An 8,755-nucleotide genomic window follows, 5' to 3' on the forward strand; every position below is an offset into this window, starting at 1 on the left:
TCCTACTCAACAATAATAGCACACAAATCCCCCACCGCACTGTTTTCCTTCATTCAACCTCCTGGTTCGAACTGAATTTCCATCCTTGCTTCTATAATTGCTGCTTTGCCTGTAATGTAACATCTCCCATCATAAAAACATTTTGTAATGTTGTAATTTCAGGCTGTGGCAGGCAGGGAGGAGGAAGGGGAGACAGAAATAACTAGAAGAGAAGAGAAAAGAAGGCAGGGAGCCGAAAGCTTGTTTGCTCAGATTCTCCACCCTTTCTATTTAAGGCTCTCCTGTAGTTTTCTTTTGTGTCAAGGGTGCAGCTGCTGCTAGAGTTCTAGATTTCCAGGGGGGGGAACTAGAACTCCACTCGCCCACCTTCTGCTTTAACACCTTCACTATGTCAAACAGGCAATCAATAATGGGAAATGAGAGTGCAGCATTAAGCGGACACATATTAGACCTTGGTTCTCCGGAGAGTTTGAAGCGGAGGATGGATTAATTAACTCCTTTCAGCTGCAGTGTGGAGTTCTTTCCCAAAATGAACATAGAAAAGTGCCAGAATTCTCAAACCTTTTCAGAAATGAGGTTAACCTCAATTGACATAAAGGAAGACATTACAATTAAAGGTTTTATTCAAACGGAACCTATTCAGGACAGAGCACCACAGAGGGGTACATTCTGACTAAGACTCTCTCCCTTTCTGCTCTCACCATCAATATGGGTAGCTGTGCACCAGGCTAGGAGTGGGTGGTTGAATGTAGACTTTACAAAGAAGTGACAAGCAAATTCACCCACACTTACTGAGATGGGGGGGGAATGCTGAGTGGATCTATACACATTAGCAGAACTGACGGTAGCTGGGCCAATTGTAAGCAGGAAAGGGTAAGCAAAAAGGAGAAATAGAATAAGAAATTGTGGAGATTTTTCTGTTTTAGAATGCACTTTATTGCCCTTTATTCTTGCTGCATTAACTTGATGGAGTAAACCACAATCTACTACTTGATAAGATAGAAAAACGTGGGTTTCACAGGATCATCACAAGATTTATTTATTTCATTTATTTATGTATTTATTTATTCATTTGTCCAATACACAAATACATAGGAAGAAAGATAGACATGTGATAATATAAAAGAGGGTGAAAGTAAACTTAGAGGAGAGGATATATGAAAGGAAGAGAATATATAGGATAGTTGAAAGAAAGATGGATTAATAATTGGCTGACCAACTGCACTCAACATGTAATACTTAAGATTGCATCTACATAGAGGGAAGTACTGCATATAGTGGAGGCCCCCAAGTTCCTGTCTTAGGCCCAGTACTTTTCAACACCTTCATAAACAATTTAGATAAGGGGAATAGAAGGGAAACTCATAAAATTTCCAGAAGAGGCTCAAGATCCAGAAGGGTCTCGAGAGACATGAACACTGGGTGCTATCTAACAAAATGAAACTCAGTGGAGAGTAAACTAAGGCTTTACACTTAAGCAAGAAATTCCAAATGAACAGGTATAGATTACCTGACTCAATACTGTTTCAACTCCTACCCTCAAAACATCGCTACAGAGCACTGCACACCAAGACAACTAGACACAAGAACAGTTTTTTTCCAAACGCCATCACTCTACTAAACAAATAATTCCCTCAACACTGTCAGACTTTCTACTAAATCTGCACTTCTATTCTACTAGTTTTTCTCATCATTCCTATCACCCATTTCCTCCCATGTTGACTGTAACTTGTTGCTTATATCCTAAGATTTTTATTAATATTGCTTCTTCATTGCTTATTTGACCCCTATGACAATCATTAAGTGTCGTACCACATGATTCTTGACAAATGTATATTTTATTTTATGTACGCTGAGAGCCTATGCACCAAGACAAATTCCTTGTGTGTCCAATCACACTTGGCCAATAAAATTCTATTCTATTCTATTCAATAGCACTCACTACTAGGGGGATCCTAACAGACAACTGCTTAAATATGATCCAGAAGTGCGCTGTAATTGCCAAAAAAAAAAGCAAATATAATCCTAGGCTGCCTTAACGGAATCAAGATCATGTGAAGCATTAGTACTGTTTTTTATTGCACTAGTAAGACCACACTTGGAATATTGCATCTAGTTTTGGTCATGACATAAAAAAGATGTTGAGATTCTAGAAAAGAATGTCAAGAAGAGCAGCAAAAATGATTAGAGAATTGGAGGCTAAAACGCGAAGAACAGTTACAGGAATTGGGTATCTCTAGTCCAGTGTTTCCCAACCTTGGCAACTTGAAGATATCTGGACCAGGGAAACACTGGTCTAGTCTAATACAAAGAAAGAATAGGGCTGACATGATAGCAGTGTTTCAATATCTAAGGGGATGCCACAAAGAACAGAGGTCAACCTATTCTCTGAAGGCATTGAAGGCAGGACAAAAAGCAATGAATAAAAACTAATCAAGGAGAGAAGCAACCTAGAACAAAGAAGAAATTTTCTGACAGTAAGAACAATTAACTAGCGGAATGGCTTGCCTTCAGGAGTTGTGGAAACTCCATCACCGGAGGCTTTTAAGAAGACATTGGTAGGTCCCTTCCAACCCTGTTATAATTAATATCATACCTTGACTGCAAAACCACATCTTATATTTGATGTTAGAAGAGTACCAAAAGGGAGAGTAGCAGGACTGGGTTGGGCAGGGAAGTAATTTGTATCACCTGAATCAAAAACCCTCTTGGCCCAAAACGGTGCTAGAACAAATCCTGCCATGTAAAGTAGAGTACAGTATCTCAAAAGAGCAGTTGACCTCATTGAAAAAGTACAATGATTTTTTTCCCCTTTAATCTAAGGGTTTTCCTTTAACTAAGGGTTTCTTTTTTAAACATTTCTTCCCCCTCTTCCTTTGCAAAGTTGGAGTGTCAGGCCTGGAAGACATCTTTTACCTTTTTGTATTTAGGCCTGCCACATTTTAGATTGTGGGAAAATGGAAAGCGGGATTATATGGAGCAGGTGATATGTAGTAGTCTAAATCAGGAGTCCCCAACCTTTTGGACCTCAAGAACCATGATTTTAAATCTTAAACCTTAATTCATAATTTTAAGTCCCGCAGACCACTAATTTTTTTAAAAAAAATTAAAAAGATAAATACATTTATAAATAATGATCAGTTAACTTCTATTTTATTAATGTGAAATGCACCTATTTAACAGAACAAAATTATAAATGCTTATTTAATTATAAAATCGTAAATGCTTATTTAATCATAACAAAATCTTCAAAGGTTATTTAATTGTAACAAAACTATTAAAGGTACTATAATTATTACAAAATAATTGAAGTTTATTTGATGGTGGCTTGCTGATGTTGGGAAAGCCAGTCCCATATTTCAAAGCTGTAGCGTAGTGCCTTCCTTTCCCTCCCCACCCCCACCCCCTCTGCCCTTTCCTTTCCTCTCCCTGGACTGGATTAATTCCGCTCAGCCATACCTGGTCCAGGGATCAAGATTTCTCCACGGACCACCAAAATTTTCTCATGAACCACCAGTAATCCACAGACCACTGGTTGATGACCTGTGGTCTAAATAACATGCTTTCCAGAAAGTCAAGTCAAATGACTAGGAGGCATCTTCAGTTTTGGATGGTGCCTGATTGGATCATGTGATGGACATGTGGGTGCTACTTGGCAGGGACTTGTACTTTTGTTGGGTGGAGAAAACCTGGAAGCTTTCAGATTCGGGTTTTCTCAGATGTTTCCAACATGGCATCTCTAATAAATTGGAACTTTGAAGAACTTCTAGTCCTGGAATCTTGTTTTGTTGGGGTGTTTTTTGGAATGTCATCATGGAACTCTCACAAAAACCCATAGATATTAATTTATTTTGGATAACACAGTCTATTAGCAACTATGCTGAAATCTGAATTGCTGAATTGCTTCCTCCTTCTCCTCTTTCTTCTTCTTCTTCTAGCAACTTGTCATAAGGATACAAGTGTCAGGGTTCTAATGCATGCCCTAATTAATTCATGAGCCTTGAGCCAAGTTTCAAAAGAAATCCAGTTATTTATTAGGAGCAACATGTCAGCACATACCTAAGTGGAGTCAGCTCTGCTTTAGGTAATTTACACCCCAATTATGACCCTGTTTCCCCCCTCCTCCCAGAGTGTGTCATAAATCACATTCTCCAATGGAGCACGTTTGCAAGCTGTAGAGAACACACCTCTCCAGCTGGCTCTGGTAATCTAGGCTGCAACCTTGCGAGAGGTATGGGTGGAATGTGCTTCTCTTTGCTGCGTGTTGCTCCATCAGTTTTCCCCACTCCTGCTTATGTCAACTTGAGAGCAGGCAAGGAATGCTTTATGAGTTGACAACAAGCACAAGGTTCTAAATTCAATAGGCCACTCAATTCTGATACTGTTTCCTCCAAAATAAGACCTATTCTGAAAATAACCCCTATCATTTAATATAGGTCCTATCCTAAAGTGGCCAGATGTCCCAGTTTCAGCGGGACAGTCACGCTTTTTCGTCCTTTGTCCCACGTCCCGCACCCTTTGAAAAATGTCCTTTTTTCCTCCCAACCAGCCCCCTTGGGAAGAAGCTGGAGGGAGGGGATTCCAGGCTCTCTGCTGCTGCCTTGCCCTCCCTGCAGCAACCCAGCTTGGCCGGAGGTCTCTGCACGAACTTCAGGCCAGCTGTGCAGGGCCTTTGCTCACCTGTTTCCCCTGTCCCGCCCCCAATGGGCCCAGTCATGTCCCAGTGCTGTCCTGCTGAAGAGGGAACAGCAGGCAGGAGGATTTGCCACGACTGGGGAGGAGCTTAAGTGCCGTCCGGCTGCTGGCTGCTCTTCCTTCCCAGCCCCCCCACTCCAAAGAGGAAGGACAGCTGCGAAGGTTAGTAACGGGGCAGCAGAACTGGGGGGGCATCCTTCCACCCCTGCTCCCCCTGCAGCTGGCCTGCTGTGTCGGTCTTGAGCTGGGCGGGGTGTGTGAAAGAGCAGCGGAGGAACTTGGAGGGTGGGTCAGGGGGCTGTCCGGGTCTGCTGGGCAGAGACTCCGTGGGAGAAGAGAACACCTGCTGAGCCTTCAGACCTGCTTCACCCCTCCGCCTCCTCTCCCACCTTCGCCTCCATTGGGGCAGGGAAGAGAGAAATAGAGAGAGAAAAGAGAGGAAGAGAGAGGAAGGAAGAAAGGAAGTGAGAGGGAAAGAGAAATAGAATGGAGGAAGAGAGAGAGAGAAAGAGAGAGGGAAGGAGGGAGAAAGAAAGACAGACAAAGGGAGGAAGGAATAGAGAGAGAAAGAGAGAACAAAAAAGAGGAAGGAAGGAATAGAGAAAGAAAGAAAGAGGGACACAGAAAAATCAGGAAGGAAGGAAGAGAGGGAGGGAGAGAGAAAGCGAAAGAAAGGCATGGAGGAAGAGAGAGAAAAAAGAGAGGAAGAAAGAAAGGGAGTGAGAGGGAAAGAGAAATAGAATGGAGGAAGAGAGAGAGAAAGAGAGGGAAGGAGGGAGAAAGAAAGACAGACAAAGGGAGGAATGAATAGAGAGAAAGAGAGCAAAAAAGAGGAAGGAAGGAAGGAAGGAAGAGAGAAATAAAGGGACACAGAGAAAGAATCAGGAAGGAAGGAAGAGAGGGAGGGAGAGAGAAAGAGAAAGAAAGGGATGGAGGAAGAGAGAGAATTTTTTTTTGCTAATTTTCTTTTGCTACATTTTTTACCCACCCACCCCATCCCCTCAATAGTGTCCCTCTTTCCCAATCTTAAAATCCGGTCACTTTCCCCTATCCCCAAAGTAAGACCTACTACAGAGCTTGTGCAGCAGTCTAGTTGCTGGGGGTGCCACAGCCCTGAGGCAAGGCGGGATGGTGGTAGAGCTGCAGCACTAGCAGACATGTACAGCAAGACCCTTCGTTGTGTCCTTGAGCATGCAGAAGAAGTGGACCAGGGCTGCTAGAGTTGCCACCTCAAGGTGAAGCAGGTGTCGAGGCATAGCTATGGGGACCCTGAGGTAAGCCAGTGTGGGGCACATGGGGTGTATCCATTTCCCCTGCTTCGCACTGGTGTGCCACATGGCCTCCTGTACATGGGTGGAGGGAATAAGACACCCCCTGAAAATAAGCCTTGCGCTTATTTGGGGCCCAAAGGAAAATAAGACCTGGTCTTGTTTTGGGGAAAACAAATCCTGAGGACTTCCTCCTTCTAGATTTAATGTATTTCAGTTGCTTCTGCTTCTCCCCTTGATGTGAAGCTTTTAGGTAAACAATGTGGGGTGGGGTGAGGACAAAAGACCCTTGGCCAGATGTCCTGCAGTAGAAGTTATCGGACACCTGAGTTATTCTCTCTACAATGGCAAAAATGCCCTGAATTTGTATCTCACTGAATTCTGTTTCTGTTTCAGCCAAGTCTTGATACTGGAAAAGAAATGTCACCTCCAAGGTTGATTTATCAAACATAGGAATACATTACTTCAAATGAAGAGTGGAAAAGTGCTGAGATAGTCATGAATATTCAGGAGGTAATTCAAATAACCCCAATAAGGAAATTAATTACAAGAATGATTAGGGCTGTCAGTTCCTTTTACTTAGAAGCACCAACAATTGCCTCTATACAATCTAGTTCACTGGAAGTGGGGAAGGGGGGGGGGGGGCATTTGCTGAAGAACTGAAATTCCATTAAACCTTTTTTTCTAGATTGTTACCCAGACAGTGGGCATAATCACACCCCCATGATGATGGCTGGAGACATTCTTTCTATACACTTTCTATACTTTCTTTACAAGAAGCTCAATTTTAATCATATAGTATGTGAGTATCTTGTTTTAATTTATATTTTGGCATCACATAGGGCAGTGTTTCCCAACCTTGGCAACTTGAAGATATCTGGACTTCAACTCCCAAAAGTCCCCAGCCAGCATTCGCTGGCTGGGGAATTCTGGGAGGTGAAGTCCAAATATCTTCAAGTTGCCAAGGTTGGGAAACACTGACAAAGGGCAGTGATGGAGAACCTTTTTTGGTTCCGGTGCCAGAAGGGGTGGAGACAGAATAGCGCCCCCTAGTGCTGGCAAACCACACTAGATATACTGTATGCAACATTCTTTTTTTAAAAAAAATTGGAGTGAGCATTTATTTTTGCACAATTACAACATGTGGACAAGTCCAGGGGAAAAAAAGAGAAAAGATGACAAGAGTTGGAAATTTTCAACATCTTTCCCACCACCAGAGCAGCTGTCACAATAATTCGTACAAAGAGCAAGTCGTTTTATGTGTATGCTGATGCATAAGATGTTGACAAAAAATCCTACAGATTCATCTTTGACAAGGAACAAGCTCTAAGAGGCAAACACTGCAATCTAGTCTTCTTCAGAAGAACCTCATTCAAAGGTGTGCACCATAAAACAAGTGTCAGGTCTCTTGGGGACAAGGGATGACCTGGTCTCACAATCTCAAAGCCCAAGAAGCTGAAGGTACGGAGCAGCGAAGCTCAGTCATCTCAGGTTTTGTGGAAACAAATGAACACATGCTCTACGTGAAGCTGCTCTTCCGCAAACTCAAGAACTGCAAAACTGCCTTTGCTCCCCTCTGGCATAGAACCTTTGGGAAGTTCGATATACAAATTGCTGTTATTCAACACAGTTCTCCAACTGATGTGTTTGGCATCCGTCAGTCTGGATTGGATATTCAGGATTCTTGTCCTGTTACTTGATGTTATTTCTTCTATTACATTCAGCCGATTATCAGAATAAAATAAGTTAGCTGAAAGATTGTGATCCCTCCGACTATTCCCTCGCCCACCTGGGATCTTCAGGGGTGGGTGAGGGACATCAGGAGCACCATCGAGCATAGTTCCCCCTAAGCTGAGCAGTGAGCAATTGCTCACTTAAAAATCATCATCAACTCAGAGTTTTCCAAACCTGCCCAGAAGCCGAGAGGGAAAGAGTGAGAGGGAAGGAGAGAGAGAGGAAGAGAGGAAGAGAGAGAAACAGATAGAAAAAAGAGAGGAAGGAAAAGAGAAAGAAAAAGAATGGGAGTAAGGAAGAGAGAAAGAAAATCAAAATCTAGTTTGAAACTAGCTCAACTATTTAAGTGGCATTTTGATATTGATAGAGTTGCCCTATTATGAGCTCACTGTTATAGACACACAGCACAGTATTTTGTTTTGAAATTCTCTGAGGCAAAACAGGGTGGGTTTTTTATTTGTTTGTTTATTTATTTATTTATTTATTTATTTATTTATTATTTCTGTGCCGCCCAGTCCCGAAGGGACTGCCTCTCAGACGCTATACTTTTCCTCCCACCCCAAAAAAAAATTAGAGGGAACACTGCCACCGAGTCCCTGGACCCAGGTTACTACAGCAACCGAAGGACACCCTGGAACTCCTCAAAGCGGCTTTGGTGGGCAGGGTGGGCATGGTGTCGATACTGGTCTTTTTATTTCCCTCCTTCTCGCGGGCAAAGCAATGACTGTTGCTGCAGGGAGGATTTCACCATCCGGGCCTCCCCCTGGTCTGGTCTTTGCTCCTTTCTTCTCCTCCTTCCAGCCCCCTCCTTCTGGGCTACCTCTCGGCGAGACTTTGCTTCGTTCTGCTCTCTTCGGCAGCACAAAATGGCCGATATATGCAACATTCTGTGATAAGCTCTCTGACCTGTATAATCCTTTGTCCATGTGACATTCCATACATTTCTCCCTTTCCTTGGAAGATATGCTTCCTTCCTTATCAGTTGCAAACAGCTCTGGAGGAGACCTCCATAAAGCACGTAGGCAATGACTTTAAGCTACAACATCAATTGACCATTC

At 42.9% G+C, this 8,755-nt stretch overlaps 1 pseudogene; it reads right to left on the reverse strand.

The window, feature by feature from the left end:
• Window positions 1-7,224: 7,224 nt before the first annotated feature.
• LOC139159505 (ornithine decarboxylase antizyme 1 pseudogene) lies at window positions 7,225-7,801 on the reverse strand (annotated as a pseudogene).
• Window positions 7,802-8,755: the final 954 nt, after the last annotated feature.

The sequence above is a fragment of the Erythrolamprus reginae genome, chromosome 2 (assembly GCF_031021105.1).
Source record: "Erythrolamprus reginae isolate rEryReg1 chromosome 2, rEryReg1.hap1, whole genome shotgun sequence".
Lineage (NCBI taxonomy): Eukaryota > Metazoa > Chordata > Lepidosauria > Squamata > Dipsadidae > Erythrolamprus > Erythrolamprus reginae.